This window comes from Mus caroli, unplaced genomic scaffold (assembly GCF_978045245.1).
Source record: "Mus caroli unplaced genomic scaffold, Mus_caroli_1 scaffold_1, whole genome shotgun sequence".
NCBI lineage: Eukaryota > Metazoa > Chordata > Mammalia > Rodentia > Muridae > Mus > Mus caroli.
In genome coordinates this window covers 43911615-43931054 of record NW_028227256.1, presented here as the reverse complement: position 1 = coordinate 43931054, position 19440 = coordinate 43911615, and the positions used below count along the sequence as shown (strand labels likewise).

Genomic DNA, 19440 nt, shown 5'->3' with positions numbered 1-19440 from the left:
AGGAACACCAAGACACCTCTTTGGGGAGAAACATTATAGAAGAAAACAAAGCTTTTATCAGAAGCCTAGATACCTAAAAAGATATTCTAACCCGAGTGGTAAAGTGCCAAGGCATATATTATCACTTCCTCAAAATCTTTCAAGAACTGAAAGGAAGCCTAAGGCAGAAGGATCTTGAGTTTCAGATCATTCTTAGCTGCATTCCAACCCAGGGCTTTATGAGACATTTGTGTCAAAAAACAAAACCAAAAACAAAACAACAACATTTTGAAGGGACTAACAGAATACCACAGAAGAATTTCACTTCACATGATCCATCTTCTTCTGATGTCTAACAGAATGTAGGGAACCCCTCCACCCTCTAGACTGTTAGGGTATTTACTGGAGAGAAGTTTTCAATTCTCAACAATTGCTTTTCCATTAGGAAAAGAAATGCTGTGTGTTTTTTACAGAAGTCCAACCAAACCTCTGAAGAAAACTGGAGAGGCAGGTCTTTGAATTCCTGCTCATATGATGCATACAGGTATCCAGCCATCTGACTGAATACCATTTAAATGAGCAGTAAATAAAGAAAGGATTTACCCTGTCTCTATAACCCTGGGAGTAGATGGATTGAGGGTAACAGATTTTTTTTCTTGAGTCACAGAAATTATACTGATTGTTTTCTGGATGGTCATAATACTTAAATACTTAATACTGCACAATTGTTTTTTAGATAAATTATTTTAAAAATAAAGCTAAAACAACAAAGAAATACAAAGGGCTGGGAAAGTATTACTTGCATGCAGGCAGAAGGCTCTGGGTTCCACACCAAGCAGTGCCAGTATATAAAAGAAATTTCAGAGTTGGCCAAAGTTAGAGATGATTGAGGCATAAAAGAAAGAAAATATTAAAGGCATTGGTGGAGGAGGAGGCTATTTGAATCTACAGTTAATGCATCAACTCCACATGGCCTTCCCATTTCTCTATAGCTTTGGTTTGTGGAAATGGTTATGTCATTGTGTCCCTGTCCCTGTCACATGTGTATCTGTCACAGCGTGCAGGCAACAATCACAAGGAAACAAACAACTGCATGAACTCAAAGCTGGAGACTTTGATAAGAGTTTCTTTGCACTTCATACAAAGATTTTTGACTTGCTGTTTTTCTAAGACAACTGAAACTTTCTCACCGAGTTTAAACAGGTGGATGTGAATACACTAAGGTGTCTCCTTGTCTTAAATGGATCTAGAGTGGGAAGACTGAGTCATTGTGAAAGCTTATCAATAAAAATACATTGGGCTGTAGGATCTTACAGTTGACAGATTATTGATCTTTCTCTAAAAAGTAAAAGACCTGTGCCATCTGTTTATAAAATAGATGATTGATGCTGTGGAAAATCTTTCCCTTGGGAAATATCCCTGCAGCCAACCAGAGAGAAGTCTAGGCACTTTTGAAGAGGCTTTGGTACAAGGAGCCAGCTCTTCACACCCATTAGTTGGACAAAACAAAGACAGTTTCCTCTGGTCCCTATTTTAGTTTACTCTTTGAACTCCCAACAGTTTATTGTTATTGTTATTACTCTTGGTTTGGCACAGATTCTTTCAAAAATTATCTTGGTTCCCGTTTTTGAAGTCTTTTTCTTAGAAAAAAAAAGGCTTGTTGACTATAGTTTTTAATGTGTTCCACCTCTAAGCCATCATTTATTGAAGGATGCAGCCTAGAGAGCATCATCAGTTCTGACCCCAGCTGCAGCCTAGATGTGAGGATACAGTAGCAGGACGTGGAGCTCTAAGGTAGGTGCAACAATATCTCAACATAAACACCACCGCTAGATGCAAGCCAGAGATGGAGTTTCACATGCTGGGTGCACACAGCTCTCTCTATCAATACTATTTAATATAATTTAATTCTATCAGAACATCTCATATCTATCAATACAGTTCATCTTCATCAATACAACTCATCTCTATCAATTGTACTAATCTTTATCAGTAGCATTCATCTCTCTCTCTGTGATTCATTATTATAAGTACAGATCATCTCTATCAACATAACTCATGTCTATCAATACTAATTATCTCTCTCGATACTGCTCATCTGTATCAATATAACACATCCCTATGGGTAAGATTTATCTATTAATATATCGCAACACTATCAATTTAACCCCTCTCTGTCAATCAACTTATCTCTGTCAACCTTAGTCCTCTCAGAAAGATTTTCTGTCTTGTGCATAACACTCTGGGAATCGTTTCCCATTGTCACCCAGTCATTTCTATGCAAATAGTCATCCATGGTCACTCATCACTAGAGGGCATTGTGCAGTGTTCCTTGACAGCAGTAACTAAATTGGCAGAATAACAGCTCCGAACTCCTTTTCAGCATTTTTTTTTTTATAGAATTGCAAGAATCTAAACCTGACCCTGAGACTCAGAACATAGCTTAGTAGAAGACTCTGAGCTCTAGGTTCAGTCTCTAGCAGTACATACACACATCAATAAATAATTCTTTTTTATGGAATTCCTTTTTTATGGAATTTATAGGTTTGGCTCTGTGAAATTTGTTTCTTCTTTGAGGATTTTTCTCCTCAGTGTATTTTCCTAGACCATAATTCAACAATTAATTGATTCTTCATTTAAGTTTTATTTTCCAAGTCTTGAATACAAACATTTACTTAGAGACCTTACAGACTGTGTGTGTGGCGCAGGGGAGGTGGTGGTGGTGGTAACACTGAGAATTGTGAACACATTGAATCAATGCTTCTGACTCTGAGAAATAAAGCTCAATACATCTAGGATGTCCATATGATAAGCAAGTATATGCACATATATTCAAATGCAGCTATACAAACATACACATACATATAAACATGGATAGGCCATGTGCATGTAATAGTATAAAAATGATCAGCTAATGCTTTCGTAAACATAAACTTTATTAAGGAATATAACAGTTATAAATAAATCTAATGTAAATGTATATTTATGAAAAGTTTTATTTCTTGCAGATATGACATTAGTTTGGCCATTTTAATTTGTTGTATTCCCATAGCCTTTATAATATTAAGTTTATAATACTAAATAATATATTCTAATATCTATATTATCAATATGTCAGAAGCCTTTGAAAATCATAATTAGAACTTAAGACCTGAAAATCTGTAGTTAATAACTGATTAAAATGTACTATATGAAGTGAGGTTAACAAAATTAAAGACAGGTATATAGACAATGATACACATAAATTGATAGCTGGATTATGGATAACCTCTGGTAAAGTATTCCATACTAAATAGTTACCTAAAAATTTTAGTATTAGGGCTGGGCATGTAGTTCAATAGTAGAATGGCTGCTTACCATTTGTAGAGGCATGGTTTCAACCCTCAGTGCTACATTAAATTAAATTAAAAATTTTAAACTATGATATCAATCTTCTATTTTTCATGTAATATCTGAAAAGATGTTTCAATTTGCCTTTCAATTTCTGCTATGTTCATTCATCTACTCTTACAAGCATTAATTGATTTACTGGGAATTCAGTACTGGAAATGCAAAGACAAACATTCGTGAAGTGCATTTCAGAGCCACAGAGAGGAGGGGAAGGAAGGGCAAAGACAGGAGAGAGATGAACTTCAGTAGTAGATGGTGATACAAGCTGTATGGCTTAGGGTCTCTCCTCTGGCAGTCTCAGGCCATCATTGGACCCTCATATAAAACCGTATAAAAGTGATTTTATGTGAAAGAGATTTTTAAACTGTAAAATGCTTTTTTAAAGTATAGAATAGAGTTTATTTAGAGCATGGTGAGGGGAGTCAAGAGAGTAGTAGTGGCAGAGAGAAGGGGAGAATAGAGAAGTAGAGGCCTGCCATGACCATGTGAAGAGATTGTCTTTTTAAATAGAAATTTGATTCTATAACCATGTGCTTCTTTAAATTTTTTATTTCAAAATTCCAACAGCATGAATAAAACAAATAAATTTTCACCTGCTAGTGGTTTAATCCCAGCACTCGGGAGGCAGAGGCAGGCAGATTTCTGAGTTCGAGGCCAGCCTAGCCTATAGAGTGAGTTCCAGGACAGCCAGGGCTACACAGAGAAACCCTGTCTTGAAAATAAATAAATAAAATGTCAGCATACCTTGTCAAACAGGAAGTGGGCAGGTGCACCCTGATCTTAGAAAGAGACAGTGGTAGCTAACATGGAAGCCCTATAATTGCATCAGTCTCAGATATAGACTGTGACCACTCCCTCTTCTGCTCTGTTAATTCCTACCGGAGTTTTTCTCCGTTTGTTTCTTTCTATAATTAAGAAACACAATTTCAAGCAAATTTTGTTATACTGGTTCAATGTTTCTACAAAACGCCCATTTTTCCTTAAGGCTGCAAAGATCAGTAAGGAGTTATTCACTCTTCCACAGACTGGAACAGAAATCTTTATAAAGAACAGTTAACAGGATGCGTTGAGTTTAAAGGATCACAAAAAAGATCCACAAAAGTTTCCCTGGAACAAGCCCTGGCTGGAGCTGGGTGTACGCAGAGCAGCATCTTACCTTGCTTCCGGGTCTGTTTTGTGGGGACTTGGCCTTCCACTGGATTACTACAGTAAGTTGTGTTTGTAGTATGCTCACAGTTTAGGGTAAAATCAACTACCAACTGTCAATCTAGTCCCTCAGTATATTGATATAGTTGGACCTGAAACAGTCATATTCCAACAAGAGATGAGAAGATTAAATTCATTCTACTTGTAAAAAGCTGCCTATACTTATTTTGAATGAGGAGTCATTCTATAATATTTGCCATCAAACATGTGCTAAGGAAACCTTGGAAGAATAGGAGAAAAGGTCAAAACAATGTTTAGTGTATTACTTCTTTCTTGAATTTACCTTCATTTTTCAGTCTGAAGACTTTTTTCTTTTTTTAAAATGCCCTTCCAAGGCAACAGAATTATAAAAATGATTTGTGAGCACTTGCTCAAAGAAGCCAAGGAAATGAAATTATGCTTCAGGAAGTCCAATCACTATACCACCTGAACTTTTCACTACAAGTGTACTTAGGAGGGTGACGTGCACCCACCGAGAAAGCAGATTATCCACTCTCAGCAGGGGACAGACAGAACTTCCCCAAACAGGTAGAGATTTGAAAAGAAATTATTTGAGGAAAAATGTACTGAGTCTTCTCTCTAAAGATAAGGTGACATTTCTTCAGGCTTGGTCATCTTTTATGATCACAGATGCTCAACTATCTAAAATCAGCTAAATGTTCTTCTCTTCTAAAATGGCTAAGTGTATTTCCTTTAAGCTGTACTTTAAAACAAAAACAAACTTTACCCCTTTGAAGAAACTGCAGGAAGCTTTATGGTCCCACCCAAAGTTCCAGCAGGCAAAATGGCCTCCTGGGGAAGAAACTTCCAGGTGTTCTAAAGAAAGGAGCTTTCATGTCCCTTCACAGTAACAATGGCACTTCCTGTTTTGACCTCTAGCTATACTGAGGCTGTCTCGAGGAAGCAGACTATGGACTTCTGCTTTTTACACAGTAAACCATTTTCCTCTTTGTGTGTATAGAGTTCAAATAGAGATGGCCTACTGCAGTGGGTTCTCCCAAGGACATGTAAATTAACCTACTGAAACCTCACAAAAATTTCAATACTTTATGCTAACCTAGCCTCTGGGCATTGATGCCAATAGAATGTACAGATTTCCTACTCTGTGGTGGTTTGAGGTTCCTTACTGTTCTCCATGGCCCAGAGCTTTAACATCCTCAGTGCATTAAGACTCAGTGATTCCTCCCTTCTGTGTAAATTCTTCCTTTTCTCTTCTTTTTCCTTTCATTGTAGTCATTTATATATGTTTTAAATAAAGTTTTCTTAGTTAATGCTGGCCTCAACATTCCTCCTCTATATATGCCAATAGGCCCTGCTAAACTACTTTCTGTTAAAAAAAAAATATATATATATATAATATATATATATTATAATATATACATAATACATATTTTTATAAAGGCATATATATAATACATATATATATTATATATATATATAAACCCAAAAGTTAGGCTAGAGGAAAAGGAAGAATAATAGAAAAATGAATGAAAAGAACTTCCATTAAAATTTTTTAAAACCTAGTTATTAGAGTCAATAGGAAAATAATTTAACTTTCCTGTCAAAAGGCATAAAGTTTTCTTCTTAAATGTAAATGCACATATTATTAGAAATGTATTTAATTTAAAATAAGTCTACACAGGTATAAATGTTTCATATGGCTGCTTCATTTAAACTATTTCAGTAATTGGGGTAAATACAATAAAAGCAAAATCCTTTAGGTGTTATAATTATTGTTGTTACTAATTGCATATGTGAGACTTACTTTAAAAATGTAAAGCCCATTTATTTTAGACATTCCAAATTGTTATCCAGACCAAATGATATTAAAGGACAGAACATCACTACAACAAAAGATGAGCCAAACATCCACAAAGCACAGGATCTCAGGAGCCTTGCATCAAATAGCAACTTGTAAGACTAGAATCTTGCAACAGAATGAGCAGATGTTTGAGGATATCAGTAGGAGAATGGCAAGAACCAAAAACAATTAGGAAAGAGGGCTTTTAGCAGAATGCATTCTGGGATGGAATAAGCTTTACGTGTTGATGCCTTTCTGACAAAATCATGATTAAGATTTTTGATTAGTAGTCCTAAAAATGTAAGCATCTGATAGAACAATGAGTGAGGGTCCAAAGCAATATCCTCCTCCTGTGGCTGTTAATTTCTGAAAAAAATAAAACAAAATCAGATCAGAGGAGACAGCAACCAAACATTTTCATTCCTACTGTGACATATAATTTTCTATCCAGGATAGTGGCCCATTTACGTACTGATGTTTCTCCACATCACAGTAATTTGTCCAATAAATACTCATCAAAGTGGTTAGCAACTTAGGAAAATGCCCACACAGATCAGTGGGAAAAGCTAGAAGATTATTAAAATTATTAGATAAACAATATATGCAGGACAGTGATGAAAGGCAATAACGTTGCTAGCATGAGCTTATCTCTGGCAATTTTTCACTAATCCCTAAATGGCTGGTTTATGTTATAGATTATACTCAAAAAGGCCAGACAAACTGACCATCAAAAATTATCTTTGGACTGGAGAGATGGCTCAGCAGTTAAGAGCACCAACTGCTCTTCCAGAGATCCTGGGTTCAATTCCCAGCAACTGCATGGTGACTCACAACCATCTGTAATGGGATCAGTTGTCCTCTTCTGGTGTATGTGAAGATAGTGACATTGTACTCACATACATTAAATAAATAAATAAGTCTTTTTAAAAAAAATTCTCTTCAGTGGGCAAAGTGCTTGCTGTCCAAGCCTAGCATCCTGAGTTCAACCCTATGTTCTTACAAATCTGACCTCCACTTCTAAGTTCTACCCCAGCACTCACATAAAAAGGAAGAAGGTCAAAAACAAGCCCAGGCTGGCAGCAGTAATTGTCACTCCAGTGTTGGGGAGGCAGTGACAAGAAGACCCCTGGGGCCTTCCTGCCAACCTACTCTAGTTGGCCTATGAGAGACCTGTCTAAAGTCAAAAGTGCAAAAGATACCAAGAGGAAAGACACCAGAGGCTGACCCCTGGTCTTCACATGCATGAACAGATGTGCATCTATACATGCATAAGTATAACACACACACACACACACACACACACACACACACAGACCACACTCACACACAAAAAGAAAGTATACACATTAAGATATGCTTAAAAACATGTCTAGTGCTGGGCGTGGTGGCACTTTAATCCCAGCACTTGGGAGGCAGAGGCAGGCAGGTTTCTGAGTTCGAGGCCAGCCTGGTCCACAAAATGAGTTCCAGGACAACCAGGGCTATACAGAGAAACCCTGTCTTGAAAAATCAAAAAACAAAACAAAACAAAAACAAACAAACAAACAAACAAAACAAACTTGTGTAGTATTCATGCTATTGGAATTACATATAGAAGAGTCAAAGATTGACAAATCCAAAGCTATGGTCCTGCATTAGTATTTCACATTTCCTGAGGACATAGTATTGAACAACAAAAATGAGGTAAAAACTTTAAATACTGCCTTCTTCATCTCCCTTGGCATTGCACTATGTGTTCTCTCTCTCTCCCTCTCTCTCTCTATGTTGCACCTTGAGATAAGCTATAACAAAGGTCCAATTTTAGAGATAAAAGAAAATTACTTACAGGCCCAGGCAGATGGGTAGGCATTCCAGGTCAGTGCCAACTATGAAGCACACAGGGGGGTCCACATCCCTGTGTAGAAACTGCAACTCCAGCTATTGGAAAGCTGAAGTGTGAATTAATTGTTGATTACAACCTTCTTCCAACTTCAGACGCTCCTGGCTGCCCAATGTAGGAGGTACATTTCGAGCTCAGATTTCTAAACTCTTCATTCAGAGGCTATGTGATTGAGAAGAAACTTCAGGAGAAAGAATCAGGAAAGTGGGGCAGGAGTAGCCATGTGGAATCCTCATGAATGTTTGTCATTCACTAAAACAGGGCAGGCATGTGATGACAGTAAAATTAGGACCAGGGCCTCATCAAGAGTCATAGGTACCATCAAAGTTGGTTTTCCTTACTATACTTAATGTGCTAAGCTAGGCATGGTCTTGGTTCTCTCTCTTTCGTTCTCTCTCTCGTCTATTTAATCTATCCCCACTGCCCTGTGTGCGTGCGTGTGTGTGTGTGTGTGTGTGTGTGTGTGTGTGTGTGTGTGTGTGTGTGTAGGGGAAACATCAAAAGAATCAAATCCAGGACCTTGTACTTGTTGGGCTAATACTAACCTGAGCTACAACTTTAACCCCAGTAAGGTGAGCTCAGAGTCTTTGTTTCATGTCTGTTGAAATTGGTGTAGCACAATCCTGTGTATGAAGTGTGAGAATCCTGAGTATGAAGCCAGCTTCATACTAGATGAGCTAAATAGTTAGTTTAAGAATATCGGGCTGGTGAGATGGCTCAGTGGGTAAGAGCACCCAACTGCTCTTCAGAAGGTCCGGAGTTCAAATCCCAGCAACAACATGGTGGCTCACAACCATCTGTAACGAGATCTGACTCCCTCTTCTGGAGTGTCTGAAGACAGCTACAGTGTACTTACATATAATCAATAAATAAATCTTAAAAAAAAAAAAAAAAAGAATATCCTTGCCAGTCGGTGGTGGCGCACACCTTTAATCCCAGCACTCAGGGGTTTGGGGAGGGGGCGGGGGAGAGGGGGGTAGAGTCAGGCAGATTTCTGAGTTCCAGGCCAGCCTGGTCTAAAAAGTGAGTTCCAGGACAGCCAGGGCTGCACAGAGAAACCGTGTCTCGAAAAACCAAAAACCAAACCAAACCAAAACAAAAATCTGAGCTATTGAGAGATCTTGTCTCAAAAAAGTGAAGATGCCAAAATTAGGAAGGCCGAGTGGTTGGAGTGTTTTGAGTTCAAGGCCAGTCACTAGGCTACACAGTAAGAATCTGTCTCAAAAAACAGTGGAGGGTTGAGGGGGTTGTCTAGCTAGGGAGAAGACTGTCAGTAAAGACTTGCTTTGCAAGCATGAGGAACTGAGTTTGAGTTTGATCTTCAAAGATCATGTAAAAAAAAAAAAAAATCACACTGGCAAAACAGAGACAGATGATGCCTGGAGCAGGGAGACCAGCCAGTCCAGCCTTCTTGTCAAGTTCTAAGTCAGTGAAAGACTGTCTGAACAAAAGAATGTTGATAGCACCTGTAGTGAACTGAATGAAAAAGTTCGCCCAGGCCCCCACACACTCATGTTATTTAAACACTTGGGGGCTGGTTGGTGGCACTATTTTCAGAGGCTACAGAATGTTTAGGATGTAAAGCCCAGCAGGACAAAGTATGTCACTGAGTGTAGGCTTTGAGTCCACAGCCTTGTCCACCCTCAATTCCCTCTTCAGTGTATGGTTGAAAACATGATCATTCAGCTTTCTGACCTGTCTGTTGCTTCCATACCTTCCTCATCATATAGGGATTCCCCTTCTGGAACCAGCTGCTCTTTCTTCCAGACATTGCTTTTGGTCATGGTATTGGTGCCTCAGCAACAAAATTGTAACTAATACAGTGGTCAGTGTGAGAGCGTGGACTGCTGCTGTGAAGATGTGGGCCATGCTGTTGGATTGGTTTCTGGTTGGTTTGGTTGGGTTTTGTTATTGTGTTGCTTTTTTTGTTTTGTTTTGTTTTTCAACTGTGGAAGACTTGAGAACTTAAGACTAGAAAAACAGTTGAATATTGCAAGGCAGAGCTTAATAAGACATTCTAGCAGGATTGGAAACAGTATTGCTAAAAGTAATACAGAAGGTGGAGGCCCAGCTTATGTGGTCTCAGAGGGGAATAAGGTCTCTATTAGCAACTGGTTAGAGTCCATTTGTGGGAGACTTTGGCAAAAACCTGACTACCTCCAACCTGTGTCTCAAGAACTTTCCAGAGGCAAAGCTAAAAAGTAATGGACTAACTTCTTTCTTAAAGGAAATTTCAAGACAGCATAACATTTCAAATATTTTTTCTTTTTTTTTTTAGTGGATATTTTCTTTATTTACATTTCAAATGGATAAAAAGAAAAAGAAAAAAAACATTTGAAATGTAAAAAGAAATGAAAAAAGAAAAAAGACAACATAACATTGAGTCTGTGGCACTGTCTATACTGCCTATTGTTATACAAATCTACAAAGGAAAGAGCAAGAGGCGCAGAAAGAAATACAAAATGTACAAAGTGAAGACAAAAAGAACAAGGCCTGAGCTCAGAGGGAGACTGTAAATTGATAAGGAGACACTTTCTGCTCTGCAATGGAGCAATGGGAAGGCTGCCCTCAGGGTGAGATGGAGCCCAGGTTGCCAAAGGAGAATCCTGAGGGTCACTTTCTCTTAGAAAACAATTGTTCCTACAAATAAAAGTTGCTGCTAACATAGTCAAAGGGCCAGGATCCATCCTAAATTTCTAAAGCCAGGACTGATGGGGTCATGGATTTTTTTTCTCCAGGGTTTCAGATAACCACTGAGGCCAGGCAAGGTGACACAGTGATGAAGTCACTGAAAGAAAAGGCCCTGAGTGACCATTGTGTGAAGCTGTGAAAGTGAAGCCTAGAGCCTGTGTCCTGGTGGAGACCCCAGGATGCTGGAGATGCTAGAGCCATGTAACATCTAGCAAAGAGAGCTACACACAGGGAGTAGAACCACCCCAAGGAGGATATGTATATTGTAGGCAATAAATCTGGAAGAACAGAGTTATCTACTCCCTTTACAATTAACGTTCCAGACACTAGACACAGAATTACAAGATTTGGTATTTGCTGTTGAGTCCATCTTTATTTAATTCAATATTGTCCCACTATGCCTCTGTTTCTCCCTTTCAGAATGAGAATGTATATTATTATCTGCATATATATATATGTGTGTGTGTATATGTATATGTGTGTGTATATGTATGTATGTATGTATATATATATGTATATATATGTGTGTGTGTATATGTATATGTGTGTGTATATGTATGTATGTATGTGTATATATATATATATATATATATACACACACATATACATATATATATGAAGAAGTATGTGATTTTTCCTTTTGATTTTACAGTGGGTCATACATAGTTAAAGACCTTGGGACTTTTGAACAATTTGGCACTGATAAAAAGTATGGGGACTTTTAAAATTGAGCTGAATGCATTGTGTATCATGAAATGCTCATGTACCTGCTAAGGAGTAGGAAGCGTAATGTAGTGGTTTAGTTAAGAAATGTTTTTCTTGGGGGCTAGAGAGATGGCTCAGTGTTTAAGAGTACTGATTGCTCTTCCTAAGGTCCTGAGTTCAAATCCCAGCAACCACACGGTGGCTCACAAACATCCATAATGAGATCTGATGCCCTCTTCTGGTGTGTCTGAAGACAGCTACAGTGTACTTACATATAATAAATAAATCAAGAAAGAAAGAAAGAAAGAAAGAAAGAAAGAAAGAAAGAAAGAAAGAAAGAAAGAAAAGAAAGAAAGAAAGGTCTTTTTCACATAGGGACAAGGTTGGTACAATAGAACTTCTCACAAGGATATCCTGTGTGGAAGAAACATTACTTTATTCATTGTCTGTACTAAAGCTTAGCAATTGGCTATGGAGGACTTGAGAGTAAGTGAGCTGTGTAAGGGTGAGTCACAAATGTTATGCTCATTATGGGGACCTAGAGTATGGCAATGAGCTGCCATGTTCAGTCTCTTGTCAGCAGACTTCTGGTTACAAAAGAAGAAGTATTTTGAATTGTTTGCATTCCTCAATTTTAATATATGCGATATCTACCTCTAAAATGAAATATTTACAGATTTTTTCCAGATACTGCCATGTTTAATAGTTGATTCGAAAAGTTTTTTGAAGTAGGCAGTGCTTATATTTCATTTTTTCTTATCATAATAAATGAAGGCAAAACCAAAGTACAGAGATGGACATTTTAAAAATTTTACTCAATTTTATCCTTTTTAGAATTCATTTTTTTAAAAAGAGATTTATTATATATACAGCATTCTGCATGCATATATGCCTACAGACCAGAAGAGGGCACCAGATCCCACTATAGATGGTTGTGAGCCACCATGTGGCTGCTGAGGACTGAACTCAGTACTTCTGGAAGAGCAACCAGTGTTTCTAATCTTTGAGTCATCTCTCCAGCTCCTCTTCCACTTTTTCGAATGGGTGTTTTGTCTGCATGTATTGCCTGAGTACTGCAAGCTGCATGAGTGTAATGCTTATGGAGGCCTGAAGAGGGCACTGGATCCCTTGGAACTGGAGGTACAGACAGTTGTTAGCTACCATGTATGTGGTGAGAATCAAACCTGGATCCCCTAGAAAAGATGGCAATATTCTTAAGTGCTGGGCCACCTATCCATTCCAGGAGAGATGGAACTTTTTGACTCACCATTTTTATTTTATTTTATTTATTTATTTTTTTTTTGTCCACATTTCTTGACAAGACTAAACACCTGATTTTTTTTTAGGTGTGCTAAGAGAAGAAAGGGAAAGAAAGTGAATAATATCATCTGTTTTTATCTAGAATCTGGCTTATGTACAAATAAAAACCAAAAGGAAGGACTGGTGTTCATAGACAGGTACACTTGCCCTAATTTCAGTCCTGATGTAGTGATAGGAAAACCTCCACAAAAGCCATTACAGCAGAATTCAGGGAAGAAGACTTGCTACAGATAATCACACCACCTGCTCAGTTGAGAGCACAGGAAATGAAGGCAGGCATAATTACTACTCTTGTACAGACTAGAATCCAAATTCAAGGAACGTTCCAACCCACCGTGAAAGACGTGTCTTCCCACATCTATTAGTATACCCAATACAATCCCCACAGACTTGTCTACAATTTAGACAGTCCCTCATCGAAGATCTCTTCACAGGTGAGTTTAGGTTGTGTCAAGATAAGAATTAAAACTATCAAAACGCCCCGCATGCCTTTAGTCCCAGCACTTGGGAGGCAGAGGCAGGCGGATTTCTGAGTTCGAGTCCAGCCTGGTCTACAAAGCGAGTTACAAGATAGCCAGCACTACACAAAGAAACCCTGTCTAGAAAAAAACAAACAAAACCAAACCAAAACAAAACCAAAAACCAAACCAAACCAAAAAAAAAAAAAAAAACCCTATCAAAACACTTTAGAATATTATAGGAGAAATTTAAAGCCTTTAACTATGTCAAAGAAGGCTCTAAATTAGAACCCCTGGTGTGTAAGATACCTGCAAAAGCAGCTCAGAATAAAGAAAAGTTTGGAGACCTTCTAATACAGAGATATTTCTCCACGATCTTCTCAGATTTCAGATACTAAATGGCTCATCCATTCCCCCCAAAGATTCTTGAATTTAAGGAAATGGAAAGATTAAGCCAGAGTACCCAACTTTCAACATCTGCAATGCTACGAGCTCTCTAACGGACTCTCCAGGACAGACTTTAGCTGTTTTTGCTCTGCCTCTGCCTTTTGCTGGCCAAAAGTATCAAAGGCAATTGGAAAACATTTTATGCAGTCGGAGTCTAGATTCCTTTCTGGGTACAGTGGCATCCTTTCTAAATGAGTCACTGGCCTTTATGAAGTCATGATGGTAATGCACCCAGTATTGTGATACTTGATTTTAAATTTAACATACCTGTCTATCATGTAAGAAAACAATGGAGGTGTATAAAAAATTCAAGAGTCAAAGCAAAACTACTTTCTACAATAAAAAGTCCTTTGATTGCAATCATTTCCATTTCAGAAAAGAATAAGAGGGAGCCAGAGGATGAGAGGGAGGAAGGGAGGGAGGGGAGGAGAGGAGAGGGTGAGTGAGCTTTTTCCAGTTTTAGCCCTTGACGGAAAAGAACAATCTGCAGCAGGAGAATTAGCACTGATCTCACCTTAGGATCCAAAGGACAGAATGAGACTGTGTGATGGAAACAGGATAGAAACCCTTGCTACTTTTTTTTTTTCCAGTAAGCTAAAGGTTGCCATGGTAACTTACCAGGCTAAGAAACTATTGTAACTTTTAGGATACTTTTTTTTTATTGCATTCTTAGAAGAGGATATCAAATACTTGTATTAAAAGAGTGTGAAAGGAATCTTTTGGAAGTAAATCAAAGCTGGCTGATGATATTGGTTTGAACTTTTGAAACAGTGCCTTGGGAGGAAAACAAAAGAGATACATCAACTAGTGAATCTGGCTAAACCTGAAAGAGAGGACTCGCTTAGTTATCAAGGCTAACCAATCAGGACTCTGAAATAATTGACATATGCACTTTTCTATAGGAATCTAGGGTGCAAGATAATTTTTTTTTCCTGCTTGTTTCATTTGTCTCTTGGTTTTACTTACAGAAGACTCCATTTCAGTGGATTAAGGCCTTTTATAGTTTTTTTATTCCACCCCCCAAGCCCCCCAACCCCAGTTACTTTTGGCCATACATGAAACCCTTCTTAATTTTCTTCACAGGAAAGCAGCAATGAAAACATTCTTGTTGCAGAAATTTACAATTAGAACAATTATTCCTAGTGGAAGCTTTATGACTGTGATGTGACCAGCTCATTTGTGTGCTTGCCTTTTGAAGTCCTGGAGTTAAACCTGGACCTTGTACATATCAGGCAAGAGCTATACCACTGAACCAGAGTTGCAACCCAGGCTTTATTTTTTCTTAATTAATTTTTTATTTTACTTTTTAATAATGGAATTTTTAATTTTACTAAATGTGTATCTGGGTGTGGGTCTGTGAAAGCACCCTCGGTGCCCTTGGAGGCCTGAGGAGGGTATCAGATGCTCTGGAATGGGAGTCACGGGCAGTTATGCTGTACCCTCCTTAGGTGCTAGAATGGAACTTAGGTTCTCTGGATGGTCATTAAGTTCTGCTAAGTCCTGAGTCATTTCTCCCTCCCTTGTTGGCTTATAATCACTCTGTAGCCTGGGCTGGACTTGAACATGGGATCATCCTGTCTCAGGCTCCTAAATAGCTGAGACTCAAGGCTGTACCGCTACACCTCCCTTATCTGACTTGTTGCTTGTGGTGCTCTCTGACTTTGCCACTTGGGCTTTTCAGAGCAGTGGACCATGTTCTTGCAGAAATAGATCTGAAGGATCAATCAGGCCTTCTGGGATCTGAATCAACAAAGAAGGCTTCTTCTTAGAAGTTGGAAATTTACAGGCTAATTGGGAACTAGAAGCTAAATACAAAGCAACATTTATGACAAAACATAGAACCTAAAGGAATCACACAGCTTCTTGTCAGGCATGTTCATCAAGAGTCCCTGAGGGGTCCCCCTGTTTAGTACCTTGTAACAACTTTAAAAAACTAAGACTGAAACATCTTTGACAAAAGTCAATATTGATCCATGGTAAAAATCTCTGAAGAAAAGGCCAGTAGTGGTGGTACAGGCCTTTAATTCCAACACTCTAGAGGCAGAGGAAGATGGATCTTTGAGTTCAAGGCCAGAATGGTCTATAGCAGATCAACTTCCAGGACAGCCAGGGCTATACAGAGAAAGTCTGCCTTGAACTCCTCCCCTCAAAAAAACAAAAACAAAAACAAGCAGGGTATGGTGGCGCACGCCTTTAATCCCAGCACTCCGGAGGCAGAGGCAGGCGGATTTCTGAGTTTGAGGCCAGCCTAGTCTACAAAGTGAGTTCCAGGACAGCCAGGGCTATACAGAGAAACCCTGTCTCGAAACCCCCCCCCAAAAAAAACCCAATCCCCCCACCAAAAAAAACCCCTAACTAACCAACAAACCTACAACAACAACAACAAACCCATCCCTCAATATAATCATTGCATGACATTTACTATGACAGTCCTATAGCTAATATTATTTCCTCTAAATTCTGGAGCAAGACAAGGGTGCCCATTCTTTTTACTCCTATTGAGTAGTGCTAGAAATCACAGCTAGAGCAATAAGGCAGACAAAGAAATAAAAGGGATACAGATAAGGAAAGGAAGGAATCAAACTCTCTATTTTTAGATTGCCTGGTCCTATAGTTAAAAGAGCCATGGGACTTCACAGAAACTCCTAAAACAGTGAGTACACTCAGCAAAGCCTATCAAAATGCTCATTGTCAAGAAAACAAACGGAATGACAGGACCTTCGAGAGTAAGGTCAAGCCAGACTCATTGCTTTTGGAAGTGTAAACTTTCACATAACTTTTCCTCACATGTTCTAGGCCTAGGTCCGATCCACAATACCTCAAAAAACTAATTATTGTGGTGCAGGCCTGTAATTCTTTTGCTTGTAAGTAGAAGCAGGAGGGTCAGACATTCAAGGTTATCCTCAGCTACAAATGCAGTGAGTGGTTAACTTGAACTTCATGAAACTTTGCCTCAAAAATGCAACAATAATAGCAACAACAACAAAAAAAAACAGGGTTGGGTGTGAAGAAATGACTCAGCAGTTTAAAGCACTTGCTCCTTTTGTAGAGAACCCATGTTCAGTACCTAGCATCCACATAGGGACTCAAAGCCATCTGTAACTGCAGTTCTAGGGAATCAAATGCCTTCTTCTGACCTTTGCAGGCACTCGGCATCCACATGATATACATGGATGTGTGCATGCAGTCAAAGCACTCATATACATAAAGTAAAATAAATCTTTAAAAACAACAAAACAAAACAAAACAAAACAGGCAACCCCCAGAAACTTAGAACTGCCATAGAGCAAAATTATAACACTCTTGGATATATCATGAAGGGACTCTGAATTAAAAATAATCAGAAACATTTATATATCTGCATTGATGCTACAGCTACTTAGAACCTGCCCAGCTAACTACTGATAGATTAATGGAGAAAGAAAATGTGGCATATGTATACAGTATAAGTTACAGAAATTTATGCAGCTTTAAAGGAGAAAGAATCATGTTTAGAAGAAAATGGGTAAAGCTGGAAATTATGATGTTAAATGCAATAAGCCAGGCTCAGAGAGATGAATGCTGTAGAGTCTCTCTGACATATAGAACCCTGGGTTTGAATTCTGTGTGTTTGTAGTTATGAGTGTGCGATGTGAGAACAGAAATGACATCATGAGATGGGAAGAAGAGGCTGCAAAGGATGGAGAACCTGGGAAACAGAGCAAATGTGACAGGAAGTAAGAGGTTAGCACACTGTGAAGATACAAGCCTGTGATCTCAGCACTTCAAACGAGAGACCAGAAGACTGAGAATTCCAGCTCATGCTCAACTAGACAGGAGGCTGAGGCCAAGCTCCGGCTATATGATGCACTACAGAAGAACGAACACCACGGAGTGGGCAGGCTGCCTGAGGGAAAGAGAGGAGCCAGCAGGAGGGGCGAAAAATGTTTGGGGAGAGCAGGGGTGTAGATGATAGTAACATGCAATGACATATATATATGCATATGTTATTTTGTATGCTAACCTAAGATATAAAAAGAGAAATCAAGATTCAAGCAACCTATAGATTCCTGACTATTCAAACAAGTCCCTGTTTACTGATTTACATTTAGTTTAGACCTTTCTATGGCGATTATATACTATGATATGGATTAATGTGAGCACCTTCACTTTATATTAGGTCTTTCCTTATCTATTTTTCTACAGTTTATAAGGTGAGAGTGGGTGTTTTTTTTTTCTTAACTTTTTAATGGTTAAAAATAATACAAGAGAGTATTTTTTCGACCCATAGAAATGATATGAAAGATGAATTTTATCCCCACACCTCACACACACAGTTTGATAGCACTCTTGTTTACATATGGACTGTCTGCAACGGCTTCTAAACAGTTGCCCACAGACCACCTGTCAAGTAAAACCCAATACTTGCCATTTGGACGTTTGCAGAGAAAGCTAGCTGGCCTCTGAGAGAAATCACGATCTCCACTCTTGCCAGAGTACAGCCTGAATTATCTAACAATGTCACTAATCAGATTATATCGATACTCCACTGAAATGAATTGTTTCAATAAACGCTCTCTGTCCTGATACAGAAAACAAAAAAACAGAGTCCACACTCCTAGGATTAACCATGAAAAAGGTGCAATTCAGAAAAAAGAGAACAAGAGTTACTAGGCTTTTAAGTAATTTCTCTGACAGAAAACAAGAAGCTTTTTGGGGGAATTTGCAGGCATTTCCTTTTTCATACAGGAAACTAAAATGTGTGTTTTCAACCAAGTGGAGACTATAAAGATACGGCCACTTCGTGATTCTTTTTCCAGAATTAGTTGCCAGTATATGAAAGTGCAATTTCTAGCCTTGTTTGTCAAACTGAAGTCGAATGTTCTGGAAAAGTACAAAGGAAAGGGGCCTGCAGAAATGTCCCCTGAGACTTCCTTCATCTTTGATTAAATCTAGGAACCACCACAGCACTTTTCTGGACAAAAGATAAGCAGCTTCCTTTAGCCCAGGAAAGGAATTCTTTTGAATTAGAAGTCTATTTGTGATTCTCATTTAGCCTAGTTTCTGTCTCGCTATTAAAATCAGGAAAACATTAATATGTTTTCTGAGTGCTTGGTGGTGGTTCATTTTAATATACAATTGAATTTCCAGTTGTATAACACTTTATTAGGCTAGGGTATGCCTCAGTTCTGCTGCTGTTTTAAATTGTGATTAATATGCTTCTGAGGGAAATACTCCTTGGAACTGCCCAAGATTCTACGTAGTTCTGAGATCCCCTGGCTGCCATGTAACTACCCATTCTACACTCAGGCTGGTAGAATACAAAGGAAAGTATGAGTCCACTCCTGTGAGTTTTAAGTAAATGGCAATACATAAGCCAGTATTAGCACCCAAAGCCAACAGTAAGGTGTAACACTCAGGTTGCATTTTCTTCTGGTTTGGACTGGATCATCTCTCTGCAGGGTAGCTGTGAGTTATAGTTGGGCTTAGCAGGAGCTCTGGAAAGAAGAAGTCTGTAGATAACCAGAGTGCTTTTCACGAACTAGTTCTTTGTCTTGATGGATAGTGGAATGCCTTAGAGCCTT

The 19440-nt window shown here is 38.6% G+C and overlaps 1 protein-coding gene across 1 annotated transcript in view; it reads left to right on the top strand.

Annotated features, from left to right (window-relative positions):
- The first annotated feature begins 1718 nt into the window (after positions 1-1718).
- Slc39a10 (solute carrier family 39 member 10) overlaps positions 1719-19440 on the top strand; it is a 116710-nt gene continuing 98988 nt past the window's right edge. The window contains exon 1 of the mRNA XM_029476662.2: positions 1719-1773. The gene's annotated coding sequence lies outside the window, so the exon portion shown is untranslated. The remainder of the gene's footprint in view (positions 1774-19440) is intronic.